At 40.7% G+C, this 17,304-nt stretch overlaps 1 non-coding gene across 1 annotated transcript; it reads left to right on the forward strand.

Annotated features, from left to right (window-relative positions):
- Positions 1–4,754: 4,754 nt before the first annotated feature.
- LOC118491964 lies at positions 4,755–4,861 on the forward strand. The gene has a single exon (XR_004892409.1). It is a non-coding gene; the product is annotated as a small nucleolar RNA R71 (small nucleolar RNA).
- Positions 4,862–17,304: the final 12,443 nt, after the last annotated feature.

The following is a 17,304-nucleotide window of genomic DNA, read 5'->3' on the forward strand; positions in this document are numbered from 1 at the left end:
CTTTTGCACTTGTTTAAGAGATTATCTTAGTTATTGTAGTAGGCCCCTCTTTTGAAGGCGACGTTACCCTCAACCCAGTAGTTTGAGTCAGCAAGGATACAATCCTAAAGGGTCGGATTATTGAAAGATAATGAATTAAGTTATTAATGCAAATTGTGGTAGGCCCCGCTTTTGGCGGTGACGTTACCCTCGGCTAAGTAGTCTGAGTCAGCAGGGATACAGTCCTAAATAGCCGGGTTATAGTATTAATAGTAGTTAACTTATGAGGGGGTCAAAGAGTTTGGATCCCCGCCATCCAATACCTATGGGCATTGAAGGAGATCCTACTAAATTTGACCCAGGTCCCAAGCAGGACCTCTAAACGCTAAACAAGGGCAAGACCCTTACCAAACCGTTCCCTTAACCCCCGACCAGGTAGCCAACATACCTCCATATAGACCGTGGAGATATGAATGGTGAAAATCTTTTATTTTATATAGACAGTAAAATAATGCCAAGACACCACGGACAAACGATAAGGAAAGATCACCTTCAACATAAGTAACTAGTTATTAAAGTCATTAATACAAAACCAAATAAAAAGTGCAAAAGATTAAAAATAAAAGTATTATACTAAACACTTGTCTTCACCAAGTGATGTAAGAGACTTAGGCAAACATGGCCTTGATTGTCAAGAACTCTTACTATCAATCTTGGATCCCGAGACGACTCACACACTCTACGATGGACAATGGATGATGGTGGTGGATGATGGTGTTATGGTGGTGGTGGGTGGTGGATGAAGTGTGAGAGAGGTGGTGTGCCAAGGGATGAGAGAGAATGAAACCAAGCTCCTCTATTTATAGGCTGAACAGAAGGCTGGACACGGCCCCGTGTCCGCTGGACACGGCCCCGTGCCCATCTGACATTCTCTCTCTTCATTAATTGTAATTCGCAATTACAATTAATGCGCCTGCTGTACTTTCACCACGCCCCCGTGCCCGCTGGACACGGCCCCGTGGTGGGCAATGGAAGCTTCTACTGGTTTGTCTTTTCTGCTGCTTCCTGGGCACGCCCCCGTGTTCGCTGGACACGGGGCGTGTTCAGACTCTGTTTTCTCTTCTTTGCCTTGGGAGGTGCCGTTGAGGGTCCGGGCAGTCTACTTTTGTTCCTTTTCTTGTATTTATGCTAGAATTAGTTGTCTTTTTGCTTCTTTTGTGATTTTGAGCTAATTTCATCCTGAAAATACAAAAGGAAGACAAAAACACTCTTTTTCCAACATTAGTACTTAAAAAGGGTTAGTTTTATGCCTTAATTGATGTGATTTATATGTTGCATTTTACACACATCAAATACCCCCACACTTGAATTTTGCTTGTCCTCAAGCAAAACTCTTTAAATGTGGCTTACACTCCCAAATGGAATAGGTAGAAGAGAAGTTTTTTAGCTTGTCCTAGAGTGTCGGGAATCCATGGTCTTTATGAGTTTTATTTTTATTTATTTACAATCCTATTCGTTATGATTTATTTTGAACGTTTCATAAGATAAATTACTTATTTGGGCATAGCATGCCTTATTAAAATTCCATTTATATACAAGTTCACATACCTCACGGGGGATCACTCAACACTCGGCCGAAGGTGTATATTTTTAGTGAATCTCTCGAGAGTGGCATGGAACTTACGCCTTCCATAGGCTTGCCAAGCAATCAATCCTCCTCCTTTTTAACTTTTTACCTTTGTAAATATCAAGAGGACTTTTTGGGGTAAAGGGTTAGGCTTGGGTTAAAGGTGGGTGGTTGGTTAGTGGTTAGTAAAAAGGGCGAAAATCGTAAAAGCGTCGGTTTTCGTAAAATGCCTTGTCTTTAGCGACTTTTTATTTTGAAGTATTTCTCCAAACAAGCTTTTATATAGCTTTTGTTTGTTTTTGACTTCATTCATATTTTTTTTTTCATCACATAAAAAAGCGAGTTTTACGAAAAACCGAGCTTGTTACTAAAATAAAGGGTGAAAAATAAAAAAGGTTTTTGGTGGGTGAAAAGGGTTTTGGGGTAATGAAATGAAAGGTTTAGGCTCAAAGGGGCTATCTAGGGGGATTTTGGGTAGGTGATAAAAAAAAATGAAAAATAATGGTGTTGAAAGAAAAATGGTTAGTCCTAATGCCTCCATCATTTACTTACTTGGGTTTAAGTTGGTAAGGACCGGGAATGTATTGTCGTGGCAAGTTCTAGATTTGTAAGAACCAAGCGGCTATTCACACAAGAAACGAAAAATGAGCATTTAATCTAAATATGTATATTTTTGTGCTCAATAAAGGCTCAAAACTCACTTTTGTGGGATTGGGTTTTTGATGTGATCAAGTATATATAATCGAATTTTTAACTAGACTTGTTATGCCGTTTCATAATTTTCTTATGTTGGTTCTTTGTTATCACGACGCTATCGGTTGTAAACTTGTAAAAATATAACCTTTTTAGAACTTGTTATTCCCAACTTAAACTAAGACAAGTAAATAAATAAAAAAAATGAAAAAGTTTTTGAAAAAATTTGGGGTGTTTAGCGGTTCCAATAGAGTTTTGTGTAAGGCTTGTGTTTAGGATTTGCAAAATTTCAAGGTTTTAGCATCCCCCCCCACACTTAAATTACACATTGTCCTCAATGTGTCCAAAAATAGAGTTTTTGGTTGATTAGAATGTGTAAAAGTAAGTTAAAAAGCAAAGATTTATGTTACTGGCATCCTGGACACGGCCCCGTGGTGACCGGGCACGGCCCCGTGGTCAAGTGCCAGTAGCAAAATCTAGAGAATTGAAACAGAAGCCTGGACACGGGGGCGTGTCCGCTGAACACGGCCCGTGTCCAGTTACCTGAACTGGGTGATTTTCTGCAGGGGGCTCAGCACGGGGCCGTGTTGGTTGGGCACGGCCCGTGTTGAGCCTTCTGTGATGGAGATTTTTGTCGGGTTGCTCTGTTCTTCGTGCATGGTTCCATTTTTCTCGTTCCCTTTTTCATCCATTACCACCATGAGTGTGTTTTATTCTGCAAAATAAGACAAAAAAAGATTAAACTAAACTAAGGATAGTTTCGCGGAATGCCTCCGTGGTGCGCCACGTTTATAAGGGTCCTTGGCTAGACCCAATGTGAGGTTATATGTTTTCTGAGTGGGATGCTTGGCGTCCCATGTTACACCGTCGGAGAGCAGCATCCAAGCTCGAATCAATAACCTTCATGTAATTGACTGGGTCGTCATCTTCTATTCTCTTCCCAACTCCGAATTTCACTTCATCATCCCCATACCTCAAAGTGAGTGTTCCGTCATTCATATCTACCACTGCTTGTGCTGTGGCAAGGAAGGGTCTCCCTAGTATAAGGGGGACCTTGGTGTCTTCCTCCATATCGAGTATGACAAAGTCAGCTGGATAAACGAATCTACTTACCCTTACCAAGACATTCTCGATGACACCTTGTGGGAATTTGACGGATCGATCAGCGAGTTGTATGCTCATTTTTGTAGGGCTCGTGGTTCCCAAGCCAAGCCTCTTAAACATTGATGAGGGCATAAGGTTAATGCTAGCCCCTAGGTCGGCTAAGGCATTGCGAACGGGCGAGTCCCCTATTGAGCACGGAATCGTGAAACTTCCGGGATCGATTTTCTTTTGGGGGAGTTTATTGAGTACGAGGGCAGAGCATTCTTCGCCTAAATTAACTAATTGCAAATTTTCAATTCTCTTCTTATGCGTAAGGAAGTCCCTCATAAATTTAGAGTATTTGGGCATTTGGGTTAGGACTTCGATAAAAGGAATATTGACATGCAAATGTTTTAACAGACTTTCGAATTTTGCGAATTGCTCATTTGTCTTTTGACGAATTAACCTACCGGGGTACGGAACTCGAGGAGCCTTGGTAGGCTCTGGTGATGGAGGAGAGTTCTTCTCCTGCAGAGGTGTTGGCACTGTTTCTTCCGTAGGTGGTGGTACTTCTGCAGGCCCTACGGTGCGGTTTCGTAGTGTGATGAGGTGAACTTGCGCCTTTGGGTTTGTTTCGGTATTGCTAGGTAATGCGCCTTGCGGTCTCTCGGAAAAGTTTTGAGCTATTTGATTTATTTGTTTTTCTATGTTTTGAATGCTAGCTTGTTGATTCCTAAAATTAGATTCTAATTGTAGAAATCTTTCCGAGTTTTTCTTATCAGTGTCAGAGATGAGGCAAGATATAGTATCTTCGAGCCTTTCTCGTCCACCTTGTTGTTGAGTGAAATTTTGTGACTCATTTCTTGATTGCTGAAAGTTTGTTCGTTGGGTTTGTTGGTTACTACTATTGCCGGGTTCCCTCCAACCAAGGTTTGGGTGGTTTCGCCATCCTTGGTTGTAAGTTCCCGTTGGGGGACCCGACGGCCTAGGTCTATTATCAATATAGTTTACCATTTCTTGTTGATCGTCCGTTTCTTTCATGCAACTCCAATTTTAATGTGACCCACCACACCCTTCACAAGCCATAACCGAGACTGTTTTTGTCATTTCTAATTTTTTTATTTTTGAAGAAAGGGCCTCGATTTGGGCTTGTAAAGAAGTGCTTTCATCGACCTTATGGGCGCCCGGGGCGATAGACTTATTTCCCCGGGGGGTGTGCCATTGAAAATTGGTTTGAGCAATTTCCTCAATTTGATTATATATTTCGTGTGGGCGTCGATTACCTAAAAGTCCCCCGAAGCTAGAATCAAGTGTCTGCCTAGTGTGTGGCAACAATTCATTGTAGAAAGTGGATACTTGTTGCCATATTGCGAGGCCGTGATGGGGACACTTGCGTAATAGCTCCTTGAACCTTTCCCAAGTTTCATATAAGGATTCCCCGTCCTCTTGTGAGTACGTATTAATTTCAGCCATTAATTTAGCAGTTTTAGCAGGAGGGAAATACTTATATAGAAATTTTTGGGCTAGTTCATCCCAGGTGTTTACCGATCCAGCTGGGAGGGCGTTGAGCCAAGCTTTCGCTCGGTCTTTTAGTGAGAATGGAAACATACGGAGGCGGATGGCGTCGTTTGATGCTCCATTGATCCGAAAGGTATCACATATTTCTAAGAAATTAGTTATATGTAGATGGGGATCTTCGTCCGCAAGCCCGTGGAAGGTTGCGGAGTTTTGGAGCATTTGTATCAAATGCGGTCGAAGTTCGAAGTTATTGGCTTCGACATTTGGAGCATTGATAGCGGCGCCTAGATTACCTATGGTGGGCCGTAGATAATCCATAAGGGTACGTTGGTCCGCCATTGGAGGTGGATCACCCGAAACCTTCTCTTGGTTTTTGGCTTTTAACCTTTTTCTGAGAAAGCGTTCGGGTTCTTCTAGTGGTTCTTTTATGTCTTTATTGGAACTGGAGCTCATACACTACGTGAAGTTGGCGTCGGGTTCCAAGTCCTGCAATACAAACAGAAAAGAATGTTGGTCAGAAGGTTCACCACGGCCCCGTGTTGAGCGAACACGGCCCCGTGGTCGGAATTGCAGTGATTGTTTTCCAGATCCCAGTTACTGGAAGTTGGACACGGCCCCGTGTTGCACCGGCACGGCCCCGTGGTCAGCCTTCTGTAACTTGAAAAACAAAAAACTGCCAGTAACGATGCTGAGCACGGCCCGTGTCCGACCAGGCACGGCCCCGTGCTGAGCTCTGCAGAAGCTGAAAAACTAAGAAAAAAAATCCTAAAAATTAAAGAAAAATGCAAATATGATTAGGCCGTTGATTCCTAACTTTCTTAAAATCCTTGTGTCCCCGGCAACGGCGCCAAAAACTTGATGTGCGTGAAGTGTGTTATATTTTAGATATATATTTAAGCCCCTTTTTTTTACACTTTTAGCCAAGTTTTAAATTTATAAAACACGATATTCACTAACACTAAACACACATATGGGCAAGTGCACCCATCGTGGACGTAGTATAGTGTTGGTAAGATACCGAGGTCGTCCAAGGACACAAGAGCTTTTAATACCGGTTTATCCTCAACGTCTAATCAAATCAAAAAGTGAGAAAAATGTTTTAAACTAAGAAAAATAAAAACTAACTAAATGCTGAAAAATAAAAATAAAATAAAAATAGATAGACAAGATGAATCACTTGGATCCGACATGTGTATTAGTATAACCTTTGATTATTTTCGCACTTTTGCACTTGTTTAAGAGATTATCTTAGTTATTGTAGTAGGCCCCTCTTTTGAAGGCGACGTTACCCTCAACCCAGTAGTTTGAGTCAGCAAGGATACAATCCTAAAGGGTCGGATTATTGAAAGATAATGAATTAAGTTATTAATGCAAATTGTGGTAGGCCCCGCTTTTGGCGGTGACGTTACCCTCGGCTAAGTAGTCTGAGTCAGCAGGGATACAGTCCTAAATAGCCGGGTTATAGTATTAATAGTAGTTAACTTATGAGGGGGTCAAAGAGTTTGGATCCCTGCCATCCAATACCTATGGGCATTGAAGGAGATCCTACTAAATTTGACCCAGGTCCCAAGCAGGACCTCTAAACGCTGAACAAGGGCAAGACCCTTACCAAACCGTTCCCTTAACCCCCGACCAGGTAGCCAACATACCTCCATATAGACCGTGGAGATATGAATGGTGAAAATCTTTTATTTTATATAGACAGTAAAATAATGCCAAGACACCACGGACAAACGATAAGGAAAGATCACCTTCAACATAAGTAACTAGTTATTAAAGTCATTAATACAAAACCAAATAAAAAGTGCAAAAGATTAAAAATAAAAAAGTATTATACTAAACACTTGTCTTCACCAAGTGATGTAAGAGACTTAGGCAAACATGGCCTTGATTGTCAAGAACTCTTACTATCAATCTTGGATCCCGAGACGACTCACACACTCTACGATGGACAATGGATGATGGTGGTGGATGATGGTGTTATGGTGGTGGTGGGTGGTGGATGAAGTGTGAGAGAGGTGGTGTGCCAAGGGATGAGAGAGAATGAAACCAAGCTCCTCTATTTATAGGCTGAACAGAAGGCTGGACACGGCCCCGTGTCCGCTGGACACGGCCCCGTGCCCATCTGACATTCTCTCTCTTCATTAATTGTAATTCGCAATTACAATTAATGCGCCTGCTGTACTTTCACCACGCCCCCGTGCCCGTTGGACACGGCCCCGTGGTGGGCAATGGAAGCTTCTACTGGTTTGTCTTTTCTGCTGCTTCCTGGGCACGCCCCCGTGTTCGCTGGACACGGGGCGTGTTCAGACTCTGTTTTCTCTTCTTTGCCTTGGGAGGTGCCGTTGAGGGTCCGGGCAGTCTACTTTTGTTCCTTTTCTTGTATTTATGCTAGAATTAGTTGTCTTTTTGCTTCTTTTGTGATTTTGAGCTCATTTCATCCTGAAAATACAAAAGGAAGACAAAAACACTCTTTTTCCAACATTTGTACTTAAAAAGGGTTAGTTTTATGCCTTAATTGATGTGATTTATATGTTGCATTTTACACACATCAGTCACTAAGTTGAAACAAGAACAATTCGAAACACTAAAATTAACAACTACCTACACCGGGGTGAAACCGAGATGATTAGCCGCTCATGGTTGAAGAAGCTTGATCACCGGATGATTGGAACGCGAATGAATTCATTTTGAAGCTTGATGGATGAAGGAATGATGGATGATTAGGGATATTGGATGATGATAGTGATGGTGAATGATGGATGGATGATTAGGGTTTTGGATGGTGAATATGAATGATGATGATGATCTTGACAATTCGGGTTGTAGATGTTGTAGTGATTGAATGGTAGGTGATCCCCCCTCAATTCTGGCTCCAAGAGATCAAGTTCAAACTCAATTAGAGTGTAACTTACGAAACTAATACCCACTAGCCAATAGAAATCGATCTTCACCCCCAAATCAATCAAATTCACGTTTCCGAATTCTGTTACCCGTCGCCGACGGGCTCTGGTTTTCACATATCCCTCCGACGCGCTAATTAACTGGATACGGACGATGTGTGCCAACGGGTGTTTTTGGAGGGCGTCGCCGATGGCCCGAACCCCGTCGGCGACGGGCTCTCGTTTGCGAGATTTCCGTTTTTCGCTCCCGACACTCCCGGTTGACCCGTAACGCATCCCAGTGCTCAAGTTTTTGATCCGGTGACCCGTAAAGCTCTCGAAAAGCTCTTTAAACTTCGTTAAACCTGCATAACACAAATCTTATTAAAAGTATACCATTCAAGATTGAAACTTATGTAAAAACACAAAGTTATGCAATAACGAACACTGGTTTTCAACCACGTATCACATCCCCACACTTATCTTTTGCTTGTCCTCAAGCAAATCTGTTTTTTACTTTCACGTGGGTCAAACAACGAATACACATCCCATTCCCGAGACAAAGGTTAAGGTCTATTGTCATACAAAAGTTCACATTCTTTACAATTTCCACGTATTTACCGGTAACATGAATAATCACATATAATAATGGTTACCCAAGATTAACCCGCCCGTAAAACTAACAAGTTATGCATATCCCTCACAATGTTCTCTCCACTCGGCTTATAATTCGGCTAATGTATATAATGTATTAGCACTTAAATCAATTAATCGCTCAAAACCGGTTAGAACACGTACCCGCATAGGCTTGCAACTCAATCATTCTCCACCACTGATCACGAATACTAAGCACAAGTCAAAAGGTCTTTGAAGGTTTGTAACGGGGCTAGGCTAAGGGTAGGGAATAGGATATTTTAAAGTGGCTAAGGTGATGAAAATTCGATCTTTATTACAACGCAACTATTCTAAACTCAAGTACACTATAAACATCAACTCCAAGACAATGATTTTCGCCTTTTATTCAATAACTAGAAACACATATTTTTGGATTTTTCTCAATGGTTTTTTTTTCATTCTTTTTCGCAAGATTTTCTGTTTTTTTTATAAATCACAACTATACAACTAAAACTCCTATAATCGAATTTTCATCACACGGGTTTAAAAAGAAAAGGCTTATGGTTATGGGCTAAACGGGTTGTCAAACGAAAGGTTTAGGCTCAAAGTTGGCTACTAGGGGATAATTTTTGGGTAAGGATATAAAAATGGTGTAAAAGGAAAAGGTTTACCTAATGCTTTAATCATTCTCGTGCTTGTATTCGGTCTATGGTCTCGAACGTATCAAAAGTTGCAAGTTCTAGAATACGCGACTAATGGTCCACTCAACAAAGAAACATATAAATGCAATTCTATGATATAAAAATGGCTCAAACCTCACGTATAAGGGTATGATATGTGATATGCATGATGTACTAGTTTCTTAGGCGGATTATTCCCGAATAACCACCCGCTAAATACCCGTCATGCTATTAATTTGAACTTGACCATGACAAAAGACCAAATGGGTTGTGCCATCCCTCATTGACTTGGTTACTTGTGCTTTTAAAATCGCTTTTGAACAAAAAAAAAAATTTGAAAAATTTTTGAAATTTTTCCCCCATCCCCACACTTGAGGTAAACATTGTCCTCAATGTGTAGTGTTTAAATGAACGGGTCAAAATCGAAAATTTTTACTACTCCCCCATCCCCACACTTGAGGTAAACATTGTCCTCAATGTGTAGGAACTAGAGTTTTAAAAAAAACAAGGGATGTGACACGACTAACCTTCCCAACTTTTCACCCCGGAAAATACAATACAAAATACAATCAACTTATTCCTAACTAAGAATCAAAGTAAAAGGGAACACATGCACCTGATTTTTATCGCTTGATACTCATATCTCCTTCGTCTCTTCATAAAAATGGTTGTCCTGCGAACATGTTGTACCTACAAATTCTAATCCTTGTGTAGAAGCATGCTTCTCACAACCATCAAAATTTGTTAGTTACCTAGTTCTACCCTTTTTATGAACACATTACCAAGCCATGCGTTATTTTACTTTGATTTATGTGAAAAATATTTTACAACAACAACAAACCTAACTCACTTTCGTAGGAATCACGGTTGCATTTAGCTTGTGCAACAAGCCCTTTTAAACCTCCCGATAGCTCGGGAGGATGAGAGGTCTCGTGAGGGTTATATAGGGAACACACCCACAACGTTCATTTAACTAGGCAGAAATGAAATTAAAACGACAAAGAAATAAAGAACCAAAATATACAACAACAACATAAAATATACCATACCTCTACCGCTGATATCGCTCGTTTGGATCCACTGGCGGGTTGGGCTGGTATTGATAACCAGTGAGGGCCTCGAACATCTCCCTATAGTTATCGAGAGGACTCTGCTCCCCTTGAGGCGGCGGTTGGTACGGAATCGGGATAAAACTAGACCCTACCGCTTCAGGCCAATGAGGAGTCGGGTCAGATGGGCCTTGTGGGTGGGGAAGGTCGGGGTAATTTGTCCATCCCGAGTGCTCGGCATATGGGAGGCCGGCTTGATAGTCTCTTTGGTGTCGCTCCTGATCGTGGAGCACCTTGGCATTATTAATAGCCATTTTTTGAGAGACATACAAGGCACTCCAACGGCGTCGGTTCAATTCTCTTTCTTCATTTTGACGCGTTGCCTCTGCTTCTTCCCACGCCCGTCTTCGGGCTGCCTCATCCTCTTGCATCTTCGCCAACTGTTCCATGTGTGACCTCTGCATTGCTTGGAACAGTTGTTGCTCCTCCACAAACTTATTCATTCTCTCCCGATGGGTTTCTTGAGCTGCCCAATACTCCTGCATTGAGGGTCCATGGGACTCCTCCCACGCTTCCCTCCTTCGGTTATACTCCCGACTTTCACCTATACACGCAGAGACATTGTCATATATCTCTTGCTGTCCCCGATCAAAATTTTTGTAGGAGGGCACCCGTCTCATGGTCACAAAAACCGCCACATCTGCATTGATTTCTCTATGCGGCCGCATGTATTTTTTGTCTTGGTCTTTGTGGACCGGAGGGTGCAGCTTCCTCCTCTTCATCACCCATTTCTTCATCTTCTTCCAATTCTGGTGGTGCCCCTGAAGTAAGAAATTCATACTTGTTACCCATCCTATCGGTCACAACATACTTGTTCCCCGAGAATTTAATTTCCATCTTTCAGTTCTTCCTCATGTGGGCCTTGTTAATTTCCTCCAACGGTTTAGCAACCCACAGTGATTCCGGGGGTAGGCAATTTTGTTGAACTATCATGGCACTAATGAGGCGTGCGTATGGGATGAAACGCCTCTGTGATGATTCCCGAGTAACCCATGTATTCATCATCACTACGTGCCTCCATGATAGTGTAGGAGTCCCGTATAACAAAGAATGTACCACCCTACAATCACTCGCTCTAGCACCTCCTCGATCGCCAAACCTCACCAAAATATTCTCGAGGGAAATCCCTTGGAGAATCTTTCCCTCAATCGTCATTTGACTTCTTTTTGCTTCTCCTCCTTTGTTGTAAGGTAGAATAACTTCTATCAGCTGCTCGGGATCATCAGTGTTCATGTGATTATCCAAGAAACGCTCAATAGATGGGTAATCGTATGCTTGCACTCCCAAGGAGTCGAAACGCGCAATACAATTCATAGTTTCGAAGGACATTGTCATGTTCCCTCGGCTAGTCTTCCCCACCAATTTCCACTGCAATGGAGGTTCATTTTTGTTCACAAGCTTCAAAGTGGATAACCATTCACACACCTCCGCTAAATACACCCGGGAGGTGTTGTCTTCACACCAGTCAAGGACTTTTTCCCAACCTAAACGTTCGAACATCTGCACAATCCCAATCTGTCGAAATTCTTCCACGTTTACAACCCGTTCACATATCACCCTTTCTGGAACTGAGGTGTTCACGTTGTTTACCATCTTCCACTTCCATAACTTAGCCTCCAATTTCCTATCCTGATAACCTGATAGTGGCTTATTTTTCTCTTCATCCCAAACTTGAGCACTACGGCTATCCCTAAAGTTTTCCCATGCCCAGTCTTGCCTATACAACCTTGCATCATCCTCTTTTACGGAGCTTAGCTGCTCCCACTTCTTCGGTATTAAACCGGAAGAAGAACCCATACCCGATGATGAAGCTTGCCCTGTAGTTTTTTGTCGCTTACCACCAGCCATAACTACAATCACAAACAAGCAAAACATCAATATAAACTCAGCCTTCATTAGACTTTCAAACTTTGAACATGATATGTGATGTAGAAATTTTTATTAACAAGTGAATGTAAAATCGCATTTTTAAACTTCCCAAGTCGCCAATTTTATCATATACTTATCAATTTCCTTGTTAATCTTACAATTTCTTATAATTTCAACAATGTATTCAACATCACCTTCATGTTCAATCATGTGCATAACAAGTGTAATTACTTCACTATAGTTATAATATGCTCAAATTCCATCCACAAAAACTAATCTTACTCAAAATCATGCTAGAACAACATACATTGTCTAAATAACCTACTCTTAAACTAAAAAGTTTAAAATTTCGGAAGAGAAACAATAAACATATGATAATCAAGCATAAAATCAAGGAGAATCCATACCTTTGTGTTGTTGGAACAAGAAAAACTATGAAAAGATGTAAAGCAAAGAGAATGATGAACACCCCTTCAAACACCCTAAGTTACACGTCCAGAGATCTTGCAAACTAGCAAGAATTGATGCAAACCGTGTTGGGGGTTTTGTTCTTCTTGAAAAAATACGCAAGATGGACCCAAAAATCAGATGATTTGGTGGAGATTTGAGAAAGTTATGGAAGCTTGGAGGTTTTAGGGTTCTAAGGGTTTTTGGGGAAGAAGATGAATAAGAGAGAGAGAACGTATGAATGGCAGTCAATTTCTGGATGTAAATGAGAAGAACTCAGATGGTTGGTGATATGGGTCGATTATGTGATGGAATGTTAAGTTTGTCTATGTTTTAAATGGGTTAGAAGATGTTTGGTTCGAGTTTGTAGTGTAAAAAACGAAACAGGGCCGGAGAGAAATCGACAACCTGTCGCCGACGGGTCCCACTCCGTCGCCGACGGGTAAAGAAAATTGGGTGTTTGGCCGACGGCTTACTTACCTGCCTACGGGCTTTTTCACTCGACGGGCCTATCCCGTACCCGTCCCTGACGGGACCATACCCGTCGTCGACGGGGTCCATTTCACCAATTTTTTTATTTTTTTCAATTTTTATTTTTTGAAAAATAAGGAGAAAATTATATACTTTAATAAAGGGGCTATATACATCAAAAATTCCTAAAAAGATTAAAATTCTTTTTGTAAATTTTTATAAGTTAAATTTTTAAAACACGCAAACCGTTAACGGCCCTACCACCCCCCGAAAAGTCGTGTATTGTCCTCAATGCACATAACAAAGCCTAAAAACATACCTTGTGTCTTCCTGACCCGTTCGGAATGTCCGGACTTCACACACTCAAGAGAGATTAGTACGAAACGAAAACGATTTACACAAAAACACACAAACAAATAAATAATTATACATAACTTTAGACAAAACGTTACCGGTCCTTTTCATTCGACCTCATAAACCGGAATGCTTACTACGAAGCTCACCGATTCCTTGTGTTCATCCACCTTCTCGTTACCGTCGAGAAACTTGTCACACCCCGGCCGCGTATAGCATGTAACCGCGGTGGAAACGCCGGGGAGTGTTGGGACAGAATTAATTGTTTCATAACCATGGAAATCAAAGTTACATTTTATTTATTAAACAAGCGTAATACATTGTCTTAAACAGGAAAACAAAGAGTTCGTGACATAATTAAACTAGTCTATCTTCATTTTTAGTCTCTAAGGCACAGGTCCGCTCACCATTGTCATCCTACACGATAGCTCCTGAAAACACATGTGAAAGTAGGTACGTCAGCATAAAAATGCCTGTGAGATACATAGGTTTTGTGAAAATGGGATTCATGACTTGAGTTTAAGGAAAACGTTTAATAACAGTCAGTCATGAACCTTATAATATGTTTTTATTTTGTAAATCGTATGAAAAACGATAAGATCAGATGATATGTATAAACAAGAGAATAATGTAAGGTTAAATGAATAACCTAGAAAAAAAATGAGTTTGTATAAGATAAGTTGTTTGTAAGAATAATGTCTTGTGAAGAACATGTTATTTGTGTAAAACGTGATATGTCTAAACTGAAATGATTTAGATAATGCTACGATATGTAATATTATACAAGCATTTATATATAGGAAGTACCAACGGCGTATCCACCATGTTTGTATCATATTACATACGCCACGTTACTCAAACCATTTACCCAAACCAACCACCATGTAAATTGTTCATGTATAAACCAATTGTCAAGTGTTATTGTGTAAACCATATCGAAATGTCTATGTTCAATGTAAACCACCAAGTATGTATATCGATGTCAAAATGTTTATGTTTAATGTAGATCATGTAATGTGTACCCAAAATATATCTTGTATGGTAAGTGAGATGTATCAACTAAACCATATGTAAAATGCACAAAACAAGGTATTGAAGTAAAACATTGTTTAAATCAAAGTTATGTTTTGTGGAACAAATGCATGCTATACTGATACAAACATTTATGCAGTGTTGTGAAAATGCATACATCCAAGCCTTGAGACTGTGGCGATAAACCCTTAAACAAATTAAAGGTTTATCTAAGTTATGTATATCTAATTCGGTCATTCCTTTCATCCAAACCAACCTAGGATGTCCGGAACGGGAGTTGTCAATTCCTATGGTACCACTACCTACTAACGAATGGCGTGATCAATGTTAATGAATGTATTGTTCCATGTTAAACAAACCAAATGTCATACCAAAATGAAAGCATGTGATGTAAACAATTGTACTAAGTATGCACACCATGGGCATAAATAGCATGAAATGTAATGTGAAACAATGTACTAAGTACGCACACAATGGGCATACATAGCATGAAATGTAATGTAAAACAATGTACTAAGTACGCACACAATGGGCATACATAGCATGAAATGTAATGTAAAACAATGTACTAAGTACGCACACAATGGGCATACATAGCATGAAATGTAATGTAATCATGTACTATAATGTACTAACGAACATAGCAGGTATATGATGTGAAAATATGGAAAGCATGAAAGTAACAAGTAGGCACATGTGTTTCACCCCAAAACAGTTTGGAAAACAGTAAAAGAGGGGTTCAATGTACTCACCTGAGATTGCTTTGAAGTCCTTGTAAAACAACGAAATAATGCTAGAGGTCACGGAATATCAAACGGCACCTAATAGGTAGCTATATTAATATATCGGACCAAAATCGGAAGGATCGGACAGTATGCGGGTTCGTAAACCAAAAGAGTATGGAGACTCATGTAATATGGTTTAACAAAGCCTACATACTAAAATGAAACCTAGCCTAAGTGCTTACGGCCCATTACGACCCGTTTAGGTAGCTTATGCTACCTTAACGCGTCGCTCGCGTAGAACGCGTTTGGAACGCCTAACATAGTGACCACAAGGTATAACCTCGGAAGGTTACAGCTATAGTCACCTAATTTGTTTGGTTGGATCCTAATGATCGACCAAATGGGTCGGGTTCGCAAGTATAAGCGATGGTTTAGATCGCTTACCTTACGACCCTATATAAGCACTATACTAAAAGTGACGAGCTAAGCATGTTAGAACATGCTTAACTAAGTTTAGAAAACAGGTTTGGCATCAAAACAAACGGCTTTGATGCTCACGAGTAGTTTGGTTACAAAATACGCAAGAATGCGCATTTTGGCCGAAACTACGACTCGTCACTGAGCCTTGATAACGTGGTAATCAGTAGGTATAGTCACTACGGACTATAACCATCGTGATCACGCTCACGTTATGAAGTTCCAACGAACTTCGTGTTGACCATAGGCTGGCCAAAGCAGAAAGTCAAAGATAGTTTGACTTTAGGACTAGAAAGCGATTAAAAGAACGAAAGAGCACTTACGAAGGGTCCTCGAAAGCTAATCTCGATCCAGGAGCTCAGGTATGAAGCAAAGGCCTCAACTTAGAGCTTTAGATCAGATTCTTGTGGGTTTTAACCAAAATGGGGGGGGGGTATTTATAGGAAAAGCAAGACCGTTAGGATCGTTTCTTGAATATCGTGCCACGATCTAATCCGAACACTTGTCGCAAAGTTGTGGTGGCTTATTTTGCCCCCACCGTAGGGTTTTGACAAGTGGCATTGGCCTTTCGAGAGCTGAAGGGCTGTTACAAGCTGTTTAAACATTGAATCTGGTCCAGAAGGGGCCTCGCGTGACGCCTAGACCCGTCGCGTCACGCCTAGCCCTTATTTCTTCAGAATTTGTAGAAATGGTCCCTGCACATGTTTCGTTGCGTAACGGCACTTCTAACACCCGTCAAACCCAATTTCAAGCTCCACAATGATGTTAAGACATAGGGAACATGAAATATGCTTGGAAATATCCCGGATGTCGGTTCGTTTGGCCGTACGGTTGCGGTGTTCGCTTAATTACGATGGAATGCGCATAAGCGCGAAAAATGATCCAAATTGCGCGACGAATGGATTTTTCTCATGCCAAACACTAAGACATAATATAAGGATGCTTACATAAATTTTTGGATGTCCGGATGTATTCAGAACGTAAGTTATGCGCGAAAGTGCAAACTTGTGCACTTTTTGACATTTTTAGCCCCTGAATGATCCAAAAGTTTGTTTTAACATACCAAACCCCTCAAAGCCTATTTCTAAGCTATGTAAAGGATATTTATGGTATGTTTAACTTATGGACATCTTCCGGAATGTTCATTACAGTTCGAATTGGCATACTTTCGCAGTTTGTCAAATTTAGTCCCTGTAAGCGAATTAACTTGTTTTTGCCATACCAAGGCCTTCAAAACTTATTTCTAAGTTATGTAAAGGTTATTTAAGGTATGTTGAGTATAAGTTGATGTTCCGGAGTATTTGTCGCATTAAACTGAGTACGTTTACGCACCAGTTTGCGTATAATTCTCCAGAAAGTGATGTAGAGTTTGAAATTGAACAAAAGTCAAAACATGAAAAATGTAAAACACAACCAAACAAACATTGGGATAAAATAACATTGTTTTATTGATAACTGAACTGTTCACAATAATTACAAGCACAAATGTTACAGTCTCCCCTACTTGTGGAAATTTCGTCCCGAAATTTATTTAGAGGAAACTCGTGGAAAAAGATGCGGATATTTTGCCTTCATTTGATGTTCACGTTCCCAAGTAAACTCGGGTCCACGTTTAGATTCCCAGCGAACCTTGACCAAAGGAATGCGCTTGCGTTTAAGCCACTTAACTTCACGTTCCATGATTTCCACCGGTTTCTCAACAAATTTCAGTGTTTTATCAACACGAATTTCGTCAAGCGGTAT

This window comes from Helianthus annuus, chromosome 4 (assembly GCF_002127325.2).
Source record: "Helianthus annuus cultivar XRQ/B chromosome 4, HanXRQr2.0-SUNRISE, whole genome shotgun sequence".
Taxonomy (NCBI): domain Eukaryota; kingdom Viridiplantae; phylum Streptophyta; class Magnoliopsida; order Asterales; family Asteraceae; genus Helianthus; species Helianthus annuus.